This window comes from Carcharodon carcharias, chromosome 1 (genome assembly GCF_017639515.1).
Source record: "Carcharodon carcharias isolate sCarCar2 chromosome 1, sCarCar2.pri, whole genome shotgun sequence".
Classification (NCBI taxonomy): domain Eukaryota; kingdom Metazoa; phylum Chordata; class Chondrichthyes; order Lamniformes; family Lamnidae; genus Carcharodon; species Carcharodon carcharias.
Window position 1 is genome coordinate 57,016,884 of NC_054467.1, and position 26,711 is coordinate 57,043,594.

A 26,711-nucleotide genomic window follows, 5' to 3' on the forward strand; every position below is an offset into this window, starting at 1 on the left:
GTAGCATACATGAACTTCTAAACAGCATTTGATAAAGTGCCACATCATAGTCTTGTCAGCAAAGTTCGAGCCAATGGAATAAAGGGACTGTAATATTATGGACACAAGGTTGGCTGGGTGCCAGGGAACAGAATGTATGGTGAATAATTGTTTTTCAGACTGGAGGAAGGCACAAAATGGGGTTCCCGGGGTCAGTGATAGGACCCCTGTATATCTTGACATTTTTAATGCGCTAGACTTGTGCAGATGACAAAACTTGGAATTATTGTGAACTATGAGGTGGATAGTGATAAACTGCAAGAGCACTTACACAATCTGGTGGAATGGGCAGACAAATGGCAGGTGAAATTTAATGCAGAAATGTGAAGTGATTCACTTCGGTAGGAAGAATGGGGAGAGGCAATAAGAGTATAATTCCAAAGCAGGTATAGGAGCAGAGAGACCTGGGGGTATGTATGCACAAGCTGCTGAAGGTGGCAAGACAAGCTGAGAAAGTGGTTAATAAAGCACACAAGATCTTGGATATGGCCATAGACTACAAAAAAAGGAAGGTACGATAAGCCTGTACAAAACACTGGTTCAGCATCAACTGGAACAATGTGTATAATTCCAGGCACCACACTTAAGGAAGGATGTGAAGGCATGAGAGTGCAAAAAAGATTCATAGGCACAATTTTTCCCTTGGCATGCGGGATCAGTAGGGGAGGTCAGGAAGCTGACCTCTGCCTGTGATTGGCAGCACACCACAATTTTACATGGGCAGGCCAATAAAGGCCTGCCCAGTGTGAGACGCAGCCTGTGAATGAGCATGAAGGGACAGGCGGGGGCTTAATGTCCACCGGGTCCAATGGATCTAATGTTTCCAATCCAATGGTGACCTGGCAGCCAATTCAAATGCAGCCTCGGCAGGGAAGTCCTGTGAATGGAGACCACAGCGGGTGTGGGCACGGCAGGTGACAGGCAGGTTGGCAGGGCAGTCGGCCCCATGTTTCCCAAATGAGTGCCTCACTGCCCTCCTGGAAGAGGTGGCAGCGAGGAAAGAAACACTTGTCCCCAGGAACGGGAGAAAGAAGCTCCTCCCCACCTCACCAAAAAGGCGTGGGAGGAAGTGGCATCCAGGGTCAGCAGCCACGACGTGGTGAGGCACACATGGGTGCAGTGCCGGAAGCACTTTAATGATCTCCTGTGATCGGGAAGGGTGAGTACCGTGTTAAAATGGGTCACTTTGCAGAACAGGTAAAAGCTTCCCATCCCCCTGTGGACCTCAGAGGTGTTACAGTGTGAGTGGCAAATGTCAATGAGGCAGGATCTGGCTAACTGAGTGCCAGGGTCACGAATCAGATGAGCCCTGCAAGGTGTTCCTCAGGTGGGATTGGCCAGGCTGCAATGGAGCTGCAGGTAGAAAGTGGACTAATCAATGCTCCTCTATCCTTTCAGGAGAAAACATCCCATAACAATGCTGAAAGGGGTTGCAGACTGGCGGGGGACCCCCGCAGCTCCTAATCCTCAGTCGATACAAGCCTGAGACCTTGGAGCTAGAGAGGTACCATGCACCTAGGTCAAACATCCGCAGTGAGGTTGGGGTGCCAGAGGGAGCTAAGAGCCCAGTGCACTGAGGTCAGGATGTCTGTTTTTGCAATCATTCCCATGTAGGCTATATCTTGATGTGAGCCTCGAACCTGGAATCCCCATTGATAATGGAAAGACGAGGGCACCATGATGCAGATCTGTGTCTCATCAGGGTGTCAGGCATGCACACTGACAGTCTAATGACTTAAACTCATGACATGTACTTCTTCTCCCTTTTAGGCTCACCAGCAGCCCTTCGTTATGAGAAGCCAGAAGGCCCACCCCTAACCCGAGGACCACCATGCTCAGCACGCATCAGCATTACACCCTCTCTGTCAAGCAGGCACCAGCGCAGATACCAGCACCTTGGTGAGCATAAGAGCACCGTCTATTATCTCGGTGCACATTGGCGAATGCACTTCGCACTCGCTTGAGGTGCAGTCGGAGGATGGCTGGCGACCAGGACAGTACTCAGTTGATGGCTGATAATGGGCCTCTGGAGTCGTCCCTGAGGCAGCAGAAGCTGTATGTCCAGCAGGGTGTGCGGGAGGATCTGGCGGAGATACATGAGGGTATGCATGCCATGGTGTCCGTTGTGGAGGAGTCCCTGTGTGAACACTGCGTTGGTCCTCGTGGCTCAGCACAATGCCTCCTCCATGGATAGAGTGACGACTCTCATGGAGAAACTCCTCCAGGGGCTTAATCAGGGGTTCCTGAGGATGCGCTTAGACCTGCAAGCCCTCACACCAGCAATGACCTCAGGTGGTCAGTGTCAGTGTGGGAGATGGATTGGGCACCCAGTATCCCAGCCAGGTGCCCATCCATCAATGGTGAGCAGGGAGGTCTAAAGCAACCTCACGTTGGTGCACGAGCTGCTTGTCGTCTCTGCGGGCCCTTCTCAGGACACTCTGGGTGATGGCAGCAGCTGCTCCAACCCTTTGCTAGTGACCGTGGCATCCAATGAAGCTGCAGCGACTGGCCACTCCCTCCCAGGTGGGGCCAGCATAGGCTCCACGGGCCAGAGGACGCCCATCAAGGTCATCAAGGCCAAAAAGACAGCAGAGTGAGCAGGCTGTCTCCAATACCGGTGCCAGTGAGGGGAGAGCTTCTAGACGTAGCACCCACAAACAAAAACTTAAAGCACCTTAAACACAACACGGCCTGATCACGGGTGATATTTGTTTCCTCCATTTTTCTGTTACTTTTTAAATGGTGTGTTGTAAAACACCGGTCAATGTCAATTTCTGCAATGTTTGTCAGTCAGCAGTAAATGATATGTTTTTTGTGCGACTGGCCTCTGGATGCTTCCTTTGTTCTGTAGGTGCAGGGTAAAGATGTTATGATGTGAGACTCCTTAAGCTTTATTGCAATGACACATAGTTATGTTGTTGACCAAGGAACTGGTCCCATCAGGAATCGAGTATGGAGCCTGAAGTCCTGGCATGTGGTGGTGGTTCTTATTTGGTAGGCTAGCTGAAGGAGCATTGGATCAAAGCCTCACAGGTGTCCCTGCCTCCCTGGAGGTTACCCAAGTCAGCGTTAGCGCCTCACTACTGGATTCATCATCTGTTGCCTGTGCAGCTGCATCTAAATCTTCTTCCTCCACTGTGTCCCCCTTTTCCAGTGCCAGATTGTGGAGAGCGCAGCATGCAACCACTATCAGTGACACACGATCTGGCGGGTACTGGAGTGCACCGCCTGAACGGTCCAGGCTTCAGAAGTGCATCTTGAGAAGACCGATGATTCTCTCGACCACCATCCTTGTGGAGGCATGGCTCCCACTGTACCGCTGCTCAGCCTCTGTTCTTGGATGGTGGAGAGGCATCATGAGCCACCTTTTGAGCAGATAGCCCTTGTCACCCAGCAGCCATCCATCCAGTCAGGCTGGAGCACTGAAGAGCCTTGGGGCCTAGGAGTGTCTCAGGATATATGCGTCATGGGAGCTGCCTGGGTACTTGCACAGACTTGCAGAATCTGCAGTCTATGATCACACACCATCTGTGCATTCATGGAGTGGAATCCCTTCCTGTTGACAAAGGCACCGGGCTCACCTGCTGGCGCCTTGATGGCCACATGTGTGCAGTTGATTGCGCCCTGGACGTGGGGGATCCCAGCAATCACTGCGAAGCCTCTGGCTCACTCAGCCTGGCTGGCCTTGTCCGTACGGTAATGAATGAAAGTCATTGCACATTTAAACAAAACGTCTGTCACCAGTTTGACGAAATTGTGGACAGCTGATTGGGAGACTCTACACAGATCCCTCACTGACCCCTGGAAGGAGTTGGAGGCATAGAAATTGAGGACCACCGTAACCTTCAGTGCCACTGGCAGGGGATGTCCACCCACACTGTCAGAGCTGATCTCAGGGCCAATCCTCTGACAAATGGAGGTCACTGTCTCCCTTCAGGAATGGAGCCTCCTTCGGCATTCCACCTAAGACATATTGAGGTAGCTGCATTGCCACCTGTAAACCCTGGCAGCAGGATATTGGCTTCTTCAGCGGCCCCTTCCACCTTGGCCTTCCTGTTGGCCCCTGCACCTCTCCTCCCACAGGTCACTCCCCTGAAAACTGAATAGGGACACCTGGCCTACACCTGACCTCCTCCCCCTTCTGTCCCTCTCTTTCTCCTCAGAGGAGGTGCCTTCAGTGGAGACCACAATCCTCATTACAAGGGTAAGGGGAGGCTATCTGATACCTGGAAGGGCTCACATGGTGTGAATCCTCCAGGGGCCTGGGAAAAACACTGAGTCCTGAACCGAAGCCTCTAAATTCTCTGAATGCAGCTCTGAAGCAAAATGAAGCTGTCCTCTTCACAGAAGCAAGAGGCAGCAAGTGATATCCAAAACTCCTCACTAATCACTTTGACAAGGCCACTGACCCATCTTATCCAGCCTGTGGATGAGGTTTTGCAAATTATGGCCTGCCTGCCTGCCGGTGCTGCCTGTGCGACAGCCTGAAAATCGCATGGGCTACGTGAAGTAGGAGACAACTGGTATCTCAAGGGCCTTAACTGGCCACTTAATTAATGGCGGGCGCGCCTCTGTCTTCATCGCGTACCCGCCTAGTGAAATATTGCACGCTCGACCGACGTCAATGCACTTTAATTCATGTCGGGCGTCTATCCGCAAGCTGAGTGAAAAATCCTGCTGTACGAGAATGGTTCAAAGAATGAAGAACTTTAGTTGCATGGACAGATTGCAGAAGCTGAGGATATTCTCCTTGGAGAAGATTAAGATAAGATTTGACAACGGTGTTCAAAATCATGAGAGTTCTGGACAGAGTAGATAGAAACCCTGTTCCCATTGGTGGAATGAGCAAGAACCAGACAATATTGGTTTAAGGTGATTGGCAAATGAAGCAATGACTATATGAGGAAGAACTTCTTTACGCAGTGAGTGTTTGGGATCTGAAATGCACTGCCTGGGAATGTGGCGGAGGCAAATTCAATCAAGGCCTTCAAAATAGAATTGAACAGTTAAGTGAAGAGAAAATACTTGCAGGGCTGTGGGGTAAAGGGGAGTGCAGAGAGCCATCACAGACACGATGGGCCAAATGGTCTCCTTCTGTGCCATAACTTGTTGCTCTATGATTCTACATGTGGTAAATGTTGACAATTTTGTTGTCACCACTGCCACAACATCCTGGACAACTTGCTTTGTCTTGTGCTTCGCTGTTTCTTAAAAACGGAGCCACAGAGAACTATTTATCCAAATTATTTTGAAGTGTTGATTTACAAATACACTACAAAAGCAGTCAAATGGGAAAACAAAATAAGCTGATCTATTCGACCAAACTGAAAATTAAGACACTGCCACACAGACTGCTTATTACCCTTTTCCTAGGCCATATTTCCTAGGCATGTCAATTACCAAAAATATTGACTCGAGTGATAATAAATGGTTACACCCGAACTAGATCAATACAGGCCATAACATCCTCGAAGTAGAATCAAAGTCGGATTACCACTCCGTGCCCAATTACTTACGGGAAATGTCTTCCATGCCTGTCTCACCTGACCGTCCAACTCAGGTCAGGCGAGATCCAGGCAGTGTAGCTGTCTCAGAAGCCCAGCACTAGCTACTGTAAATCAGTTAAGTTTAAAGTTCCCACTGAAATTGAAAGGCTAGACAGAAGGCAAGTCTCTAAAGGTAAGTGAATAGAATTTGGGGGGTGTGGGGATCGGAGGTTGAGTGGGTGGGGAATCCCATGGGGAGTTGGTGGGGTGGGGGGGAAGGGTTGGGGAATACAGTGTAGGGTGTAGTTGAGGGGTAGGGGTAGGTTTTGTGGGGGGGGGGGGGGGGTGGTACGGTGGGGAAATGTCCCATGCAGGGCTTGTCTATGTCTTTTCTATAGTTAGCCAGAATTAGAAGAGATTTTAATTCTAACTTTTTCTGAGTAACGATTTGTGTAACACAGCCAATCAATCAGCACTCTCTTCTCTTGCAATATATATTGTTGTTTTCTTTACTGTTGGTTTATCTTGCATAGCTGTCCTGATGAGTGCAAGATGAAAACTTTCAATAGCATGTCTCTTTTCTCAACCATACTCAAAGTTCTGTACTACCAAACAACTACTACCTATGTCTCTTTGCAGACTCTGTGTCCTCCTCACAACTTGCTTTCGTACCTATCTTTGTATCATCAGCAAACGTGACTACAATATAGTCAGTCCCTTCATCCAAGTCATTAATATAGACTGTGTTACAAGCACTGTGGGGGCAGTACGAACCAAAATAACTAAATTTATAAACAACTTCCAATTGAAGCAATTACCAACAGGATTTCACTTTTTGTAACTTTTACTTTAACATGGATCAGAACCAATGCAAATTACATATCAATTAACAGGCAAATGATACTTCAAATAAAAACGTGAATTTCACTTTAAATAGTCGATACAAAGATATGCCTTACACAACCACAAGCATTCCCCTTCAGCGTGTATGGCATTATGTAGCTATACAGTTCCACAATATGCTGTTCTTTTTCTATACGACATCACCTTTCACCTCCTGAGTTTCATGGATATGAGCATCATCAGCAAGCCACACTTCTACTAACCCTCTTTGCCTTGGGTCACAACAGTCCCAATGGTGTAGCTTCCCAGAGTTCCTTTTTAACTGACCAACCAGTAACACTTTGGTTCACTCAATAGCATCTCCAAGCTATTAACACAGCCTTGCAGGTTTTAGATCTTTTCAGCCAGCTCGCAGAATATGTCCAAGAGCTCCTACCTCCTTTTCTGCCAAACAGGAAAACTGACCTCTTCCCGAGAGAGATTTGCTTCTTCTCCTCACAAGGATTTGGTGAGTCCCTCTTTCTGTCTCTGACTTCTTTCTCTTTGTATCTGCATCTGTGCTTTCACTCTCTAGCTCCTCTGCTTGTACTCTCCTTTGACTGCCAGACATATTGCTTCTCGTCTTAAATTCCTCCCTGTTGGTACTGCTTCCAGGTCAAAGGTCAGTAACTCACATGGACCATTATTTCTTATTATACAAGAAAATTGCAATTGATTCCTTTACAACTGATGTAAACTCTTAAAAGCACTTATCAAACAAACATTCTTAAAAACAATTAGATTCCACAGACGTTTTAAAGTAATTACAAATTTCCCCTCACTGGATTGTCTCCAGGTCAAAGGCTGTCACAATCAAACAGTTGAGGCCCTGGTACTGATCCGAGGCACTCCACTAGTTATAGTTTGCCAACCTCAAAATGGCGTATTTATCCTGACTCTCTGCTTTATGTTAGTTAGTCAATCCTCTACCCAAGCTAATATATCACCCCTCCCCACCACCCCCCCAGACCATGAGACCTTATCTCAGCAACCTTTTATGTGGCACCTTATTGAATGCCTTTGGAAACCCAAATACACAACATCTACTGGTATCCTTTAATCCACCCTACTTGTTACATCCTCAACAAACTCTCAAATTTGTCAAACACAATTTCCTTTTCACAAAACCATGTTTATCCTCTGTATTATGATTTTCTAAATGTCCTGTTACTTCCTCCTTAATAATAGATTTAAACATTTCCCCGTTGTCAGATAGTTCCCTGCTTTCTGTCTCCCTCCTTTCTTGAATAGAGGTGTTACATTTGTGATTTTCCAATCTGCAGTGACCTTTCCAGAATCTACGGATTTCTGGAATATTAACAAATAATGCTACCACCTCTTTTTAAGTTCCTCACGCCATTAAGTCAAGGGGCCTTGGTAGTCTTTAGTTCCATTAGTTTTCCCAGTGCTTTTTCTCTAGTGATTACGATTGTTTACTTTAACTTCCTCCCTCCCTTTTGTCTCTTGATCTTTTACTATCCTTGGAATGCTTTTTTTGTCTTCTATTGTGAAGACAGATGCAAAATACTTGTGCAAAGTCTTTGCCATTTCTTTGTTTCTCATTATTAACTTCCCAGTCTTACCTCTAAAGGACCAACACCTACTTTAACTCCTTTATCCAATTTGCATACTTCATAGTACATTTCTTATATTTCTTGCTAGCTGTCTCTCATGTTTCTCTCTATTATTTTTTAGTCATCCTTTGTTGGCTTCTAAGATATTCACAATCTTCCATCCTACTAATCATTGCAGCGTTGTACATCTTTTCTTTCATTTTGATACCATTCTTAGCTTCTTTAGTTAGCTATGGATGGTGCATCCTTTTCATACAGTCTTTTCACAGCCAAGCGGGTAGCTCGAGTCAGGGAATTTGCTGACTCACCAGACTCACCTTATTAGAAAGGCCCAAGGATGTTGTGATCTTTGCTCTGAAGGGGAAGCGGCTGGACGTGGGAAAGAGTCAGGCCCACTGGCCATAGAAGCAGAGCGTAGGCAGCCACAGGGGCGGACATGTACCAAAGAAGGCTGGTGAGAATTCCTGACTTTGTTCTTGGGGACGTAGGGTAATCATTGGAAGTTTGCATCATCAGGACTGGCTAATATGTTACTTCTAACCCATTGACTGATTTCCCTTTATCTATCCTGCTAGTTACATCCTCAAAAAAGCTTGTCAAACACGACTTCCTTTCAAAAAACCATGTTGACAATGCCTGATCATACTATAATATTCTAAGTGCATTAAGAATTCCTTAATAATAGAGTGCAGCATTTTCCTGATCACAGTTTCCTGTTTTTTCTCTCCTTCCTTTCTTGCAACAGTGTTATATGTACAAACCTATAACTGATATCTAACTTCTAATTTGCTGGGACTGTTCTAGCAACTAAGAAGTTTTGGAAAATTATAACCTGTGCATCCACTATTTCTGCAACTACCTCTTTGGATGTAGACTATCAGATCCTTGAGATTTTTTTATCCCTCAAGTTTCCACAATATTTTTTCCCTGCTAATGATAATTATCTTAAGTTTCTCAATCTTTTTAGTCCTTTGGTCACCCTCTAGTTCTGGTTTGTAATTTGGGACTTCTTCTGTGAAGACAGACACAAAATAAATTTTCAATGTCGCTGTTATTTCCCCATTCCCCAGGATAATTTCCCATGTCTCTGCCTTTAAGGGAGAATTATTTTAACTACTCTCCTTTTTATATACTCTCTTACACAAGTTCTAACAATCTATTCTTATATTCCCGGCTTACTCTCATATATTCTATATATTCCCTTTCCATCAAATTGTGGTCCCCCTTTGCTGGTTTCTCAAACACTCCCAATCCTCAGGCTCACTACAATCCTTTGCATCATTTTAAGCCTCTTTTAATGTAATACTATCCTTAGCTTCCTTTCCTTGCTGAGTTCTTGTTTTTAATAGAATGCATTTTTGATTAACTTTTTTTGAATTTAAAAGAAATGTTTCCCACTTGTTTATTTACGACATACCTTTTAGTTTATTTATCAAAGCAACCAGCTCCTGCCTCCTACCTTTATTTTAGTTCTTCCCCATCTGACTCTCTTCCTTCTCAGCCTCCCTATGGACAAACTGCAAGCCCTACTTAGGCTTCACAAGTGTCCAGCCTGCACACTGCTACCATTCAACATTCATCCTCTCTGCACTGCTAACCGCAAACCCAAGAGTTTATTTGGGCCTCGAGTATGGTGCTTTCAAAACTTAATATGGAATTCAACGGCCATTATGATCATTCTTTTCCCCAGAGGATCTTTTGTTATGAGATTACTAATAAAACCTGCCTCATTGCACACTATTAGATCTAAGACAGATTTATCCCTAGTTGGTTTCACAACATATTTTTCCAGGGAACTGTCACAAAGGCATTCTACAAACTCATTTTCCTGACTATCTTTGCCAGTTTGATTTGTCCAGTCTCAACATCATCAAGTGTGCTCTGCTGGAGGGCAAGTCCTTGCTCATAGTAGTCTTTCCAGCTCTTTTTATCCTGTGCCAATCTTTTCATTTGTCAAAAACGTCCTTCAATTTTCAAGTCATCCAGCATTCTCTTCCTTCCTCTTCTTCCTTGAAATACACCCTTCATTATGTCTCTTACATGTCTGATTCAAAGAACAAAGAACAAAGAAACGTTCAGCACAGGAAACAGTCCCTTCGGCCCTCCAAGCCTGCGCCGAACATATTGCCTGTCAACTAAAACATTTTGTACTTCTGGGGTCCGTATCCCTCTATTCCCATCCTATTCATGTATTTGTCAAGCTGCCTCTTAAACACCACTATCGTACCTGCTTCCACCACCACCTCTGGCAGCGAATTCCAGACACTCACTACCCTCTGCGTAAAAAAACTTGCCACGCACATCTCCTCTATAGTTTTCTCCTCTCACCTTAAATCTATGTCCCCTAGTAATTGACTCTTCCACTCTGGGAAAAAGCTTCTGACTATCTACTCTGTCCATGCCACTCATAATTTTGTAAACTTCTGTCAAGTCACCCCTCAATCTCCGTCGCTCTAGTGAGAACAATCCGAGTTTCTCCAACTTCTCCTCACAGCTAATAACCTCCAGACCAGGCAGCATCCTGGTAAACCTCCTCTGCACCCTCTCCAACGCCTGCATATCCTTCTGGTAATGTGGTGACCAGAATTGCACATATGATTCTGGACTCTAAATGTTAACTCTGTTTTTCTCTCCACAGATGCTGTTAGACCTGCTGAGTTTTCCAGAATGTTCTGTTTTTGTCCTGCCTTTCCCATTGCTATCCTTATTCTTATTTCTTTGTTGCATCTTCCATCTGCAGATATTATGCTTCCTAATTACTTGAATTCTTGCAACAGTTCTAGTTTTCTTCCTTCTATCAGTTGTTATGATCCCTGGTCAGAACCGGAGATCCGGTTAAGGACTAATAACGTTTTGTTTAAAGTAGATAAAATGTTGAGATTCAAGGCACCTGCTTTTGGAATAAAGCCACAAGATTCCACGGGTTATCAACAAACAAAAACAAACTTTACTATACAAGCTCAAAGATAAAACAATTTACAACATGCATCCTATACTTTTAACATTCAGTGTAAATATCAGGTACATGTGAACTAACAGGTGAACTGTGGTCAAAACACACCACACTACAGAGTAAATGCTGATGCAAACAATGGATTTCACAAAAACCCACCCAGACATCAGTAAACACCAAGTCAAACAGTCTCATTGAAACTCTGTCTCACGAGGGATTCCAAACACCACGCTTGAAGCACTTGCCTTGGAATTCTCTCCAAAATTTGCTCCCACTCGGATGGCTTCAACAATGGCCCACCTCACAGGGTTTCATTCTTGCCTTCCAAGGTTCCTTTTCCCTGGATTCCCGAGTAGACTCAAACACTAGCTTACAAGCACACTTTCAGATTTTTGGCCGTGCCAAGCAGAACACCACTGCTCCAAAGGGGTACCTTTGCCCCAGTAGCCCTAAGAGCCTACTCCTTACAGCTCTTTCAATGCTTTTTTAAACTTCACTTAACTGGGACCTCTGCCTGTCCCTGTCTCTGTGACAATTGTAGGCTGGCAAGCTCCCTGAAACGGGCTGCCTCAAGAAGAGTTGTTCACTGGCCCTTGAATTAATCTGGAGACCTGTCAAATCACTCAGAGGGTCCCACCCTTATGGGACCTAAGCAGGAACCAATGTAACAAGCATTGGATCATACTGCACCTTAAATGTTACAATCTCCACAGACTGCTAATTTAGCCCAGGGACACAAAGATCAATGATTTCATGGCACAATACATGGATATTTCTTGATGATTTTGAGATATGCATCACTCTGGTTTTGCCAATGTTCACTTTCATTCCAAAGTTCGTACCTGCTGTTACCAGTCTATGAGTTCTAGTAATCCTCCTTCGGTGCTTGCTACAAGTATGTGTCACCTGAAAATCTAACTGATGTTATCATTTGCCCTCCAATCTTAATGCTAGATTTTGTGTCTTCAGGCGCTTCTTTGATCATTGTTTCTGCACAGATGCTGAAGATGACTGGTGACGAACAACACCCTTGTCCGAACTCCACTTCCAATTACACATGATTCAAAATCTACAATTGGCTTCTCTCACTGTTGCCATTTGTTGCATGTACAGATTTCTTATGAGTCATTTATCTCTCCAGTCTAATCCAATGTCTTTCAACGCTGTCAAGCGCTTAATCCAGTCAATCCAATTGAATGCTTTTTCAAAATCTACAAAATGAACATAATTCCTGTCCAAATTCTAAACTGTATTCATTAATTAATCTTATAAAATTAATGAAGAAGCCAAGGGCACACCGATGTTCTGACTTTTGCACAATTAGTCTGATTATCCACGCATTGAAGGTTATGCTGAGAATTGTAACAAAGAGACTGTGTCAGAAGGTGCAGAACAACATCGGAGACGAGGAATTTGGATTCAAGGGAGGAAGAAGGACAAGAGAAGTAATCACATTATAATATCAGTAAATGCAGGTTAGAATTTGGACAAATACACATCCAGTCTATCTGAAAGTAAAAGTCCCCCACCATTATTACATTGCCTTTGTACAAATCCAATTATTTCTTGTTTAACGCTCTGTCCAACAATATAAAAACTGTTAGAAGGCTAATAAATTATTCCCATCAGCACTTTCTGCCCTTTGCTTTTCCTAATTTCCACCCATACCGATTCCATGTCCTGATCTTCAGAGCCAAGATCCTTTCTCACGACTGTCCTCATGGCATCCTTCACTATCAGGGCTGCGACTCCTTTTCTATCGTCTGTCTTTTTGAAACGTTGTGTACCCTGGAATATTTATTTCCTAACCTTGTTTACCTTGTAACCATGTCTCTGTATTGGTGATTAGATCTAAACCATTTATCATCCTCTGTGCTGCTAGGGGGAGGTGGTGCCATAGTGGTAATGTCACTGGACAAGTTATCCTGAAGCCCAGACTAATGCTCTGGGGATATGGGTTCGAATCCCACCACGGCAGCTGATGGAACTTAATTTCAGTTACTAAATCTGAAATTTAAAAAAATGTTAGTCTCAGCGACATTGACCAAGAAACCATTGTCGATTGTCGTAAAAACCCATCTGGTTCACCAGTGCCCTTTAGGGAAGGAAATCTGTCATTCCTACCTGCCTACATGTGAGTGACTCCAGACTCCAGACTTTTAAATGCCCTCTGAAATGGGCAAGCAAGCCACTCAGTTGTATCAGACCACTACAAAGTCTACAAAAGGGAATGAAACCAGGCAAACCACCCGACATCGAGCTAGGCACCGAAAACAATAATGGCAAACCCAGCCCTGTCGACCATGCAAAGTCCTCCTCACTAACATCTGGGGAACGTAAGCTGTCCCACAGGCTAGTCAAGCAACAGCCTGACATGGTCATATTCATGGAATCATATCTTCCAGACAATGTCCCAGACACTACCATCACCATCCCTGGATCCCCACCACCCACTGACAGGACAGACCCACCAAAGGTGGTGGCACAGTGGTATACAGTCAGGAGGCAGCTGCCCGGAGCCCTCAACAGACTCTGGATCGCATGAGGTCTCATGGCATCAGGTCAAACATGGGCAAGGAAACCTTCTGCTGAATACCACCTGCATGCGCCCTCTTACCTCAATCCCCTCAGCTGATGAATCAATGCTTTCACGTTGAATATGGAAGGAAGCACTGAGGGTGGCTAGGCCACAGAATTGACCGTCCACCACCAAGAGTGGCTCAGTAGCAACATTACTGACCGAGCTGGCTAAGTCCTAAAGAGCATAGCTGCCAGCCTGGATTTGTGGCAGGTAGTGAGGGAACCAACAAGAGGGGAAAACCTGCTTGACCACATCCTCATCAATCTACCTGCTGCAGATGCATCTGTCCATAGTATTACTCGTAGGAGTGACCACCACACAGTCCTTGTGGAGACAAAGTCCTGTCTTCACACTGTGGATACCCTCCATTGCGTTGTGTGGAACCACCACCATGCTAAATAGGATAGATTTCAAACAAATCTCGCAACTCAAAACTGGGCAACCATGAGGCACTGTGGGCCATCAGCAGCAGCAGAATTATATACAACCACAATTTGCAACCTCATGGCCTGGCATATCCCCGACTCTACCATTACCACCGAGCCAGAGGATCAACCCTGATTCAATGCGTGGGGGGCATGCCAGGAGCAGCACCAGGCATACCTAAAAATGAGGTGCCAACCTGGCAAAGCTACACACAGGATGACTTGGGTGCCAAACAGCAAAAGCAGCATGCGATAAACGAGCTCAGCAATCCCAAAATCAACGGATCAAATCTAAGCTCAGCAATTCTGCCACATCCAGTCGTGTATGGTAGTGGACAATTAAGCAACTCACTGGAGGAGGCAGCTCCACAAATATTCCCATCCTCAATGATGGGGGGGCCCAGCATATCAGCGCAAAAGACAAGGCTGAAGCATTTGCAACAACCTTCAGCCAGAAGTGCCGAGTGGATGATCCACCTCGGCCTCCTCCAGTGGTTCCCAGCATCACAGATGTTTATTTTCAGCCAATTTGATTCACTCCATGCGAGATCATGAAACGGCTGAAGGCACTTGATGCTGGAAAGGCTTTGGGCCCTGATAATATTCCTGCAATAGTACTGAAGACTTGTGCTCCAGAACTTGCCGCGCCCCTAACCAAGCTGTTCCAGTACAGCTACATCACTGGCATCAACCCAACAATATGGAAAAATGCAGGTACATCCTCTACACAAAAAGCAGGACAACCTAGCCAATTACTGCCCCATCAGTCTACTCTCGACCATCAGTAATGTGCTGGAAGGGGTCATTAACAGTGCCATTAAGTGGCACTTGCTTCGGAATAACCTGCTCACTGATGCTCAGTTTAGATTCTGCCAAGGCCACTCAGCTTCTGACCTCATTACAATCTTAGTCCAAGCATAGAGAAAAAGGCTAAATTCCAGGGGTGAGGTGAGAGTGTTTGCCCTTGACATCAAGACAGGATTTGATCGAGTGTGGCATCAAGCAGCCCTAACAAAACTGGAGTCAATGGGGAAATCAGGGGGAAAACTCTCCAATGGTTGGAGTTACGCACAAAGGAGGACCCTGCATATGGCAAAGATCGTGGTTGTTGGAGTTCAATCACCTCAGTCCCCAGACATCACTGCAGGAGTTCCTCATAGTAGCCCCCAGGGCCAACCATCTCCAGTTGTTTCAGTAATGACCATCCTTCCATCAGGAGGTCAGAAGTGGGGATATTCGCTGATGATTGAACAATGTTCAGCACCAGCTCCTCAGATACTGAAGCAGTCCATGTCCAAATGCAGTAATGCCTGGACAATATCCAAACTTGGACTGACATGTGGCAAGTAACATTCGCGCCACACAAGTGCCAGGCAATGGCAACAAGAGAGAATCTAACCATCGCCCCTTGACAGTACTGAATTCCCACTTTTAACACTCTGGGGGTTACCACTGACCAGAAATTGAACTGAACTGGACTAGCCATATAAATTTTATATAAATGCTTTCTACCCTTGATTAGCACATACCTTTAGATACCTTCAACACCTCTTTGTCCTTTTGTCTGTGACATCTTTTGGTTATCTCCACCTATCACTGGCCTTCTATCCAGCTCTTCTTGTCCTACCCCCCTCAAACCAGCTTATATTTCACCTCTCTTTTATTTTTCCTTAGTTCTGTTGAAGGGTCATTTGGACTCGAAACGCTAAATGTGTTCCTCTCTGTAGATGCTGCCAGACCTGCTGAGATTTTCCAGGTATTTTTGTTTTTGTTTTAGCCATATAAATACTGTGGCTACAAGAGCGGGTCAGAGGCTGGGAATTCTGCAGTGAGTAACTCACCTCCTGACTCCCCAAATCCTGTTCACCATCTACAAGGCACAAGTCAGGAGTGTGATGGAACACTCTTCCGTTGCCAGGATGAGTACTACTGCGATAACGCTCAAGAAGCTTGACACCATCCAGGACAAAGCAGCCCGCTTGATTAGTACCCCATCCACTGCCTTCAACATCTACTCCATCCACCACTGATGCACCAGTAGCAGCAGTGTGTATCATCTACAGGATGCACTTCAGCAACTCACCAAGGCTCCTTTGGCAGCACCTTCCAAATTCACGACCGTTACCATCTAGAAGGACAAGGTCACAGATGCATGGGAACATCACCACCTGCAGGTTCCCTTCCAAGCCCCACACCATCCTGACTTGGAACTAAATCACCATCCCTTCACTGTAGCTGGGTCAAAGTCCTGGAACTCCCTTCCTAACAGCACTGTGGGTGTTCCTACACCATATGGACTGCAGTGGTTCAAGAAGGCAGCTCACCACCACCATTTGCCGAGCCAGCAATGCCCATATCCCATGAAATAAAAAAAGGTCATCTGCCTTATTACGAATGCTTTGTGCAATTAGATAGAGTCTTTAATTTTGTTACTACTATTCTTTGCAAGGACCTTATTCACAGGGTCACCGTTAAACTCTGTTCATTCCTGTCCCACTCTATTTGTCTTTACCTAAACCGTTACACTGCTCTATTGCCTTGATTTTTCTCCAATGTGGCATAACCAAGGTTCAATACAAGGTTGTTTAATTTTATCCCTCAAGAAATGAACCCCAGTGGTTGATTTACTTTTTTCAATGGTCTTATTAACCTGTGTTTACTTTACACGATGTGTGTATGCAGCCCATTAACTTTTTGCTCCTCCACCCTACAGATTATCCAAACAGAAGATGGCCTCTTTATTCTTCCTACCAAACTTCACATCTGTCTGTCCTGAAATTCATTTGCCAATCACATGCTCATTCTACAAATTTATTAATGTTTTCCTGTATTTTGTCACATTCTGCCTCTATATACAATTTCTAAAAAATTGTTGCTGTCCACAAATTTTGATTATCACTTTCCTCTGCTTTATGTCCCTTAACCATTTTCATTTCCACAAAGCTACTTCCCCTTTAATTCCACAGGCTTTCATTTTTTAAAGTTTGTTACGCAGTAATTTATCAAATGCCTTTTTGAAAGTCACGATACATTACTTCAAAGAACTAAATTAAGTTACACAAACAAAATTTGTCATTAACAAATTAAAGAATGGGGTGACTGACCACCTTGAACATTTTTAGCTGATCAGAGAGCACCAGAATGAATTTGTAAAGAGCAGGTAATGCCTGATGAGCCTGACTGTATTTTTTGAAGCAGTGACTAAAATGGCACATAGGAGCATGTCTATGGTTGTTATTCATATGGACTACCAGAATTTGATAAAGTTCCTTACAAGAAATTGTTAGCTAAAGTTCAAGTTCATGAAATTGAAGGCAAGTTGTTGGCCTGGTTAGGAAATTGGCTGTGGCAGGAGACAGAGAGCAAGAATAACGGGCAGGTTATCTAATTGGCAAGATGTGATTAATGATGTTTGCAAGGATGTTTTAGGGCCTCAATTAATGACTTGGATAATGGGATAGAAATCCACATATGTATTTGATACAAAGATAAGCGGCATTGTAAGCAACATAGTTGGAAATATAAAATTACAAAGAAATATTGATAGTGAATGGGCAGAACTGTGGCAAATTGATTTCAATGCAGGCAAATGTGAGGTAATCTATTTGAGACTTGAAAACGATGGAACAGGGTGCTTTCAAGGTGGTGAAAAGGTAGAAACAGAGGAGGTGCCAAGATACTTGGGTGTCATCTATTACCCTGTATCTTTTCAAATTCCAATCAATTTGTTCCAATTATTGTCTGTCAAAGTATCCCCCCAACCAACCCATCAATATTAGGCTGAAGGCGTGTAACTTTAGGGTTTCTCTCTCTCGTCCGTTTTTGAACATGATCTACTTGATTCCTACAAACCAGATCAAGCACTGCTTCCTTCCTCATTTGAGCCAGAAGTATACTGATCAAGAACATTCTCTTGTAGACTTCAGGAATTCCTTCTCCTCCTCCTCTTTTTCCTGATATATTCCAAGTCCAAACTGGAATAACTGAAGTCCCCTCCATTGTCATTACTCTGTATTTTCTACAGACCTTTTATAATTTGCCTGCAAAATACACACACACACACACACACACACATTATATATATTTATAATAGAATAAAAACAGTTCAGAAATAGGAGGGATTTGGGGAGAAATGTGAAGCAGTCTGTGATGGGTTTGGCATGCCTGTGCTTAAATGCACGAAGCATGATAAATAAGGTTGGTGAACTGAAGCACATATTGCCACATGGAACCATGATATCAAAGAAAATGTGTTCCCATTAGCTAAGATTTAAGATTTTAGGCAAGAGATGCAGAGGGGAATGTGAAGAAAACCCTTTTTTTTTGCACAGCAGTGGTAATGATCTGGAACTCGCTGCCTACGAGGGTGGTGGAAGCAAAGGCAATGAATGATTTTGCAAGCCAAATGGGTGGGCACCTGAGGGAGATAAACTTGCAGGGCTGAGTTAAGACTGGGGTAATGGGGACTGATTGAAATGCTCTAGAGAAAGCAGCATGGATTCATTGGGTCAAATGTCCTCCTTCTGTGCCATAATGCCTCTGTGGACTCTTATCTCCTTCCTATTAGTCTACAGTATTTGCCTGATAGCATAATAGTTCCTCTATTGTGCATTAATTCTAACCAAATAGAATCTACCATTGAACCACAAATCCTCTTGAGTGTTTATACTAGTTTTTTTGCTTATTCCTGCCACCAATTCACACACATCTTTTTTTTCTCCACCTTGTAGCCAGGGATATCAAAAGTTCCCAATTTCCTGCTCTTTAGGCCAGGTCTCTATTACTGGCTTGATATCATAGTCCCATGTGGCAACGTGTGCTGCAGCTCACCATCCTTATTTACCATGCTTTGTGCATTTAAGTACATGCATGCCAAACCCATCGCAGACTGCCTCACATTTCTCCCCAGTCCCTCCTATTTCTGAACTTTTTTTATTCTATTGCTTTTATCGTCTTCCACTTGTTAGTGTATCTTGCATCTCGTAATGCTACTGCCCTGCCTTCCTTGCCAAATTAGTTTAAACCCTCCCCCACAGCACTGGCTAACCTGTCAGCAAGGGCAGTCTTGTACAGTGCCTTCCTGATCCAGATCAGCTCTCAATGTCCCCTTTTTAATAGGGACCTGTCCTCAAGTACATACCCTCCCTTTCCTACTCCAAATGTGAGTGTGGCCTTCTTTATTTAATACCTCATCTATAAAAACTTCTTCCTCCCTCTCATTTTAATGCACAACTAGCTAAACACCGAGGCTTATCCCTTTAGCCTTGAACACATTGACAAACTTGCAGCTGTTGCTGATAAAACCATCCAGAAACTGACCCTAATAGGTTAACATTTCACATCACAAGAAGTACTCCATTCTTTGGCTTTAAGGTTTGAAGGTTGCTCGAGTTGAAAAATGACCTCAAGGAGAAAAGAAACAAGGTAACGTCGCTTCACTTTTCTTTAATTTTTCCTCACATATCCGTGATACAGAATAAACAAAACTGTCCAGCTCGTAGACAGTGTCTGTCATACTATGGTCATTTCATCAAAAGATATACTTGGACAATATGAGAATGGTCACTTTTCAAGGAAGACAAATTTTCTCTGAGGGTCACCGTAAATATCATTTCTGATCAGTACTCAAATTCACTTCTCATGGCTACGAATTGAGCAATCTAAAGTTATAGCTAAAATTAGAAAAAAACGCACAAAGCATATGCTTCCCCACCCTATTTCCTTTAGCATGACTCCAAGTTAATGTAGTAAATAGCATACAGACCAACCGAGCAAATTGACAAAACCTGCTGACAATTTCAAAAATATTGACACAGCCTTCTAAAGGCTGGCAGGTTAGTAGCAGCTGTAAAATATAGCCTCATGACAAAAATGAAGGAGCTAGATTACAAGTGCCACTTTATTGTCATAAATTAAGCTGCAGAAAAATTCAACAGTTTTCTGTTTATATGTAGCTTCTTTTGGTGAAAATACTAAAGAAAAAGAAAGATAGCTACAGTTCTCAGAAAACATCAGTTCACCAGAAATCTTTTCTGCCCGAGGTCAATGCACAACCAGCAAGTCATCTGACATACATACTACTTTGTTGGATGTTGGGATTAAACGTAATCTGATTTAATGCTACTAAAACGGTCCAATTTTTCTTATACAACACTAACAGCCTCACTCCTTTAAAAAAAATATTCTCAGGATGTGGCTGGTTCTGGCAAGGCTGCACTTACTGTCCACCCCTGAGAAAGTTGGGCTTTGTTCTTGAACCACCATTAGGACAATGTGGTGAAGATACATCCATCACACCAGGAATTCCAGGATATTGATCTACTGGATGGAATCATCATATATGTTCAACTCAATGTGTAGTATGGATAGGAGCTTAGCTGATCCAGTAACATTTCTCCTCTTGAATGCCCTTGCGGTAGAGACCACGGAGGTAGAAAATCGTGTTGAATTAAACTTGGTGAGTTGCTGCATTGCACCCTATAAATCATATATAAATCATACATAATGTAGCCTCAGTGTATTACTGATGGTGTTAGGGTGGGGGTGAGGGGAAGAGAGGGGGACAAGGGGTTGATAGAAAGCCAGCGGTACAGGGGCTAATCATACAAACAAGGGGTTTTGAACTTAAATGTTGTTGTGCCTGTACCCAGGCAGGAACTGGTGAGCATTCATTGCATTCCTGAATTAAGCCATGTAGAGAGATTTTGAGGAGACGTGCTACTTGTCAGAGTATCTAGCCTCGGCCCAGTTTATACAGCCACACTGTTGATAATGACTGCCCCAGTTTAGTTGCTGGTCATTGGTGACCTCTTAAGGATGTTGACTGTGGTGTTACTGGTCAAAAAGGGGAGATGGCAGGACATTCTCTTATTTGAATGGTCATTACCTCACACGAAGTGGAGAGAATTGTTACCTGCCAGTCATCAACTGATACCTGGATGTTATCCAAGTCTTGCTGTAAGCTTGCACAAGCAAAGTTGTGAATGGAAATGAACACTGGCATTTTCAGTGAATAATGTCATTCTGATCTTATGATAGCGGCTTGGTCATTGATGAAGCAGCTGCAATAGTTGGGGCAAAGACACTTTCCTGAGCAACTCTAATAACAATGCTCTAGACTTCGATGAATGGCCTTTGACAACTACAGGCAGCTTTCTTTGCATCAAGTATTAGGTCCAACACTGCAAGTTGTCCCCTTTGATCCATTTTTACCTGAGTTTCGCTTGGGCTTCTTGGTGCCATACTTAGTAAAATACTGCTTTGATGTAAAGTGCTACTATTCTCACCTCTCTTCTGGTATCCAGTTCTTGCAGCTGTGTTTGGATCAAGGCCATTGTCAAGAAGATACAATAATTCTCATAACGTTAATGGAATTTATTGTAAAACAGAGTAATAGCGGGATGTTGTGTGTGTGTGTGTGTGTGTGTGTGTGTGTGTGTGAGAGAGAGAGAGAGATTTAATTGAATTAGAGGCAGCTAGTCTGGGTGCTTTGATCTTAGAGGAGAGGTTAGGTTTGAAATGTTATTTAGGTAAAATGGGGAAGTTTAGTAACATAGGTATCAAGGGATCATTTGCATTTTGAAATAAACCAGATAAGATTGTTTTCAAAGGAGGGGTGAAATGTGTCACCTGGCCAGGTAAAGATTAGAAACGGTGCATTTATTTTTCCCAAAGATTACACGTGAAACTTAAGTGCTATGAGAGGGTTTTGTTATCAGGGGGATAAAGTCCAAAGACATAGTGAAACAATAAGTATTTGCATTCAGAGAAAAAGATACGTATAAAGGGCGGTGTGTAAGAAAATACATTTTTAAGATACATTTATGCCTCAAGCTGCTGTCCTCAAAGGATTGAAGTTGAGATAATTCACTTGGAAGTCGAATTGTTCATGGCTTCTTTGCCTGGGTCTTTCAAAATCTATGTATCTTACTGTTGCCTTAACGAAAGTGTAACTGGGAGTTAGATTGATTTAGACATTATCAAGGTAGTAATTTGTAGATCTATGTATGTAATTAAAGTCATTTCTTCTATTAATAAATGTTTAATCTAGTTTTGTAAAAACCTGCAAGACTTGGTGGTCTTATTACTACTGAATTCTGGGCAGACATCTCAAAATTTATACAAACGGCAAAACAAGTTGTGGCAGTTGTTTCAAGTTTCCCTTTGGGAATTGAACAACTCAGCATTTAACATCAGCTGTGCCATAACAGCTATAGCTATGTTTGGAGGTGGGTTATTCTGGCAGAAGCCGAAATGAGCATCTGCAATTAAATCATTGTTGATTGGGTGTCACTTCGACAATATTAGTCAGTCCTTGCACCACTTCACTGATGTTTGCGAAAATGCTAAGGTGTCATTTGGATAGGTTAGATTTATTCTGTTTATTTTGTGAATAACACAAATTTGGGAAATATTCCACACTGCTGGCTAGATGTCAGTATCATGGATATACGAGAAATGCTTTCTTCAGGGAGAAGCTCGTTTTGGTGTACAGGTCTTCAGCACTACAGCTAGGATGCTGTAATATGTCATTGCCTCAGCTGCGCCCAGGGCATATAAGCACTGCTTGTTACATAGATTGGGTGCTTCAATTATCCAAATATAGACTGGATAGGAATAGTGTAAAGGGGAAAGGGGTGCGGGCGAGGGTTTCTGGAATGTGTTCAAGATAATTTTCAGCAGCAGTATGTTTCCAGTCCAAGGAGAAGGCAGGCACTGTTGGACCTGGTTCTGGGGAATGAGTTGGCCTAGGTGGATCAAATAACAGTGGGAGAACATTTAGGGGACAGGGATCATTGCATCATAAGGTTTAGGTTGGCCATGGAAAAAGACAAGGAATAATACAGACTAGAGATAATTAATTGGGGGAAAGCCAACTTCGATGGGGAGGCACTAGTGATAAACTTCCAGTCTTCCTTGGACACAGGTAGTGCCAGAGGACTGGAGAATTGCGAATGTTACACCTTGTTCAAATAGGGGTGCAAGAATAAAGCTGGCAACTACAGACCAGTTAGTCTGACTTTTGTGGTGGGGAAACTTCTGGAAACTATAGGTTGGGACAAAAATCAATAGTCACTTAGACAAGTGCAGGATATTTAAGGAAAACCAGCATGGATTCATTTAGGAAAAATCATGTTTAACTAAATTGGAGTTTTTTAAGGAGTTAACAGAGAAGATTGATAAGGGCAATGCTGTTGATGTGGTGTAAATGGGTTTTCAAAAGTGCCACACAAAGTTGAGCAAAATTCTAGCTCATGGAATAAAAGGGAGAGAAACACTTAGATAAGAAACTGGCTGAGTAACAGTTAATGGATGTTTTTCAGATTGGAGGAAGTTTTGTAGTGGAGTTCCCTGCGGGTCAGTGTTGGGACTCTTGCTCTTCCCAATATATATTAATGACCAAGGCTGGTGTTCAGAGCATGATTTCAAAATTTGCAGATGATGCAAAGATTGGAAATGTTGCCAACTGTGATGAGATGTTATGGTGAGGTTGTATAAGACATTGGTGAGGCCAACTTTGGAGTATTGTGTGCTGTTCTGATCGCCTAACTACAGGAAGAATATCAGTAAGATTGAGAGAGTGCAGAGAAGATTTACTAGGATGTTGCCGGGTCTTAAGGAGTTGAGTTACAGGGAAAGATTAAATAGTTAGGACTTTATTCCTTGGAGCGTAGAAGAATGAGGGGAGATTTGATAGAAGTTTACAAAATTATGAGGGGTAGAGACAGAGTAAATGCGAGTAGGCTCTTTCCACTTAGATTAGGAGAGATAAACACGACAGGACATGGCTTTAGGGTGAAAGGGGAAAGGTTTGGGGGAACATTAGGGGGAACTTCTTCACTCAGAGAGTGGCGAGAGTGTGGAATGAGCTACCATCTGACGTGGTAAATGCGGGCTCACCCTTAAGTTTTAAGAATAAATTGGATAGATACATGGATGGGAGAGGTCTGGAGGGTTATGGATTAGGTGCAGGTCAATGGGACTAGTGGAATAATATTTCGGCACAGACTAGAAGGGCTGAATGGCCTGTTTTCTGTGTAGTGTTCTATGGTTCTAGATAATCTTGGACTTCAAAAGGACATAGGCTGGTTGGTGAATTGGACAGATAAGTAGCAGATGAAGTTCAATGCAAAGAATTGTGAGGTGATTCATTTTGACAGGAAGAATATAAAATAAAGGGAGAGTCTCTAAGAGATGCAGAACAGAGGGACCTCAGTGTATATGTACATAAGTTATTGAAGATGACAGGGCATGTTGAGAGAGCAGTTACTAAAGCATATAGTATCTTAGGCTTTGTTAACAGGGACATTGAGCGGAAGAGAAAGGAGGTCATGTTGACACTAGTTAGGTCTCACCTGGAGTACTGTGTCCAGTTCTGGGCACCATACTTGAGGAAGGATATGAAGGCACTGGGGAGGGTACTGAGAAGATTAACACGATTAATTCCAGGGATGAAGAACTGTAACTACGAGGATAGATTGGAGGGGTAGGGACTGTTTTCCTTGGAAAAAAGGCTGAGAGGAGACTTGATAGAGCTATTCAAGATCCTGAGGGGTATGGACAGGGTAAATAATGAAAAACTGCTTCCATGCAAGGGAGCATCAAGAAGTAGAGGACATAGATTCAAAATAATTGGCAAAACGAGTAAAAACGATGGGATGAAAAGTTTTTTTCATCCACACGGTGGTTGGATCATGGAATTAACTTTCTGAAATGGTGATGGAGGCAGGTTTGATCGAGGTATTCAAAAAGGAATTGGATGGATTTCTGATAAGGGATAAGGCAGGGAAATGGGACTAGGTAGAATGCTGTTTCAGAGAGCTAGTGCAGTGCAGAGAGCTCATGCAGACTCGGTGGGCCGAATGGCCACCTTCTGCACTGTAATGATTCTGTGATTCTGTAGATTAAAATTCCGACATTCAATATTTTAACCTATGTGGCATTAAAAAGTAACTGCACTCCTGGGGTTTGGTTATAATTAAAACTTGCTTTTAAAACTCTCCCTCTTAGGTGAATAAAAAAGAGCCAATGACACGTAGGAACATTATATATTTCATTTCATGCAATAGTAGCCATATTATTTCTAGTTTTACAGATCCTGTTATATTGACAACAGTGTTTGAATACGTTTCCATCAGAACCGTTAGCAACATATCACAGGAACATAGGATGAAATTTTCCCAATCCGCCCATGGCGGATTTCATGACAGACGGGAGCAGAGAATCCGGCAGCAGGCAAAAATGCCAGAAATCCGCCTGCGTAAAAACAGTTTGCAATTCTCCTGATGACAGTTATTATTGGCTGGTTATCCCAGTAGCAAGAGGCTTGAACTCCACTGGCATTCATGAACATCTCATGAATGCTCATGAAAACAGCTGCTCATCGGAATCTTGTCACGCCTTCCAATCTTGCGTGACACCAGCGGGAAATTACGTCGGCCTCAAATCCATTTGAAAAGGGGTGGCGTGCACAAGTTGGACCTCAGTTCACTCATAACTTCAATGTGAGTGGAACACACATAGCCTACCTGCGCTGGTCTTGTTGAAATGAATGACACACTGCTGGGGCTGTAGATTGGTCTGTTCCTACCGGGAGATGCCAAGCAATGTGTTTATATTACTACGGGATGAAAATGTTATTGTTGGAAGATGTGACGTTAAAAGCCTAGGATACAACGGATAATTTATATTCAACAGGGAAGCTACGTATAAACAGAAAGGAGTTGTGTGTATGCAGGTCGGAGGCATGTAAGATCTAACCAGCCTGTAAGACTACAACCATGTTTACAAATTGAAAGGAACCTCATTTTGAATTCGTAAGGTCAAATGTGCTTTGCCTGGTGTCTGTTTAAAGTCTACGGGTTATTGTTGCCTTGGTGAAGATTTGCCTGGGCATGATTAATTTGGGAATTTGTTTAAAACTTATTATGGTAGTAATTTGTAGACGTGTGTGTGTTTAAATTTGTTGTTAAATTAATAAATGTTTAACTTAGTTTGAGATTAAAAAAACATCTTGAAGCTTGGTGGTTTTATTCCTGAATTCAGAGCTGCATCTCAACATGCCATTTGAAAATATAGGTTATGACAGTTGTTCAAGTTTCCCTCTGGAATTTAAACAACTCAGCTTTTATCAACTGCTGTGTCATAACAACTGCTCACAGCTCCACATGCTCCCTTATAAAGCAGATCATTGGGCTTCCGTAGATGTGCTTCAGATGCCTGGACAGCTCAGGTGGCTCACTACAAGGCAGGATTTTCCACATCATTGCAGTGTGCTGTGCCTGTCACAACCTGGCAACGCACAGATGTGAACCCCTGCCAGGGGATGAACTGAAGGAGGATGACAGCTCATCAGAGGATGAAGATCTGGAGGCCCAGGAACCTCATGAGGCTTAAGTTCAGTATCAGTGCGATCACACCATGGAGGAAGGATGTGGTAGACATGTCCGTGATACGTTAATTGCTGACAGGTTCCAGGAAGAGTAAAGTTAATGAGGGCATATCTCTTCTAGACCTCAATGCCATTGTATTTCATTGCAGGGGATGTCCAAACACTTGCAGCAAGAACGAGTTCTGCATTCACACTGTGCGTTCTGGCCTAATGAATCACCAAGCCATGATCTCTGCTTCGGTCTGCGGTGCCCTGTGAGTGAGTTCACTCTGGGAACTGAGGGTCCACTTAGGAACAAGAGTGATGTGAGAGAAGACTTGAAGCCTTTGCCGCCATCTAGTGATGCAAACACTGCTGCGACTGAGATGTGGACGTGCCTC

General features: G+C 43.5%; 1 protein-coding gene and 1 long non-coding RNA gene across 3 annotated transcripts in view; one reads left to right on the top strand and one right to left on the bottom strand.

The window, feature by feature from the left end:
- Positions 1-26,711, bottom strand: part of naf1 (nuclear assembly factor 1 homolog (S. cerevisiae)) — a 292,709-nt gene that overhangs the window by 11,775 nt on the left and 254,223 nt on the right. The gene's annotated exons all lie outside the window — the stretch shown is intronic.
- Positions 19,261-26,711, top strand: part of LOC121276223 — a 70,018-nt gene continuing 62,567 nt past the window's right edge. The window contains exon 1 of the long non-coding RNA XR_005942634.1: positions 19,261-19,364. This is a non-coding gene — a long non-coding RNA (uncharacterized LOC121276223). The remainder of the gene's footprint in view (positions 19,365-26,711) is intronic.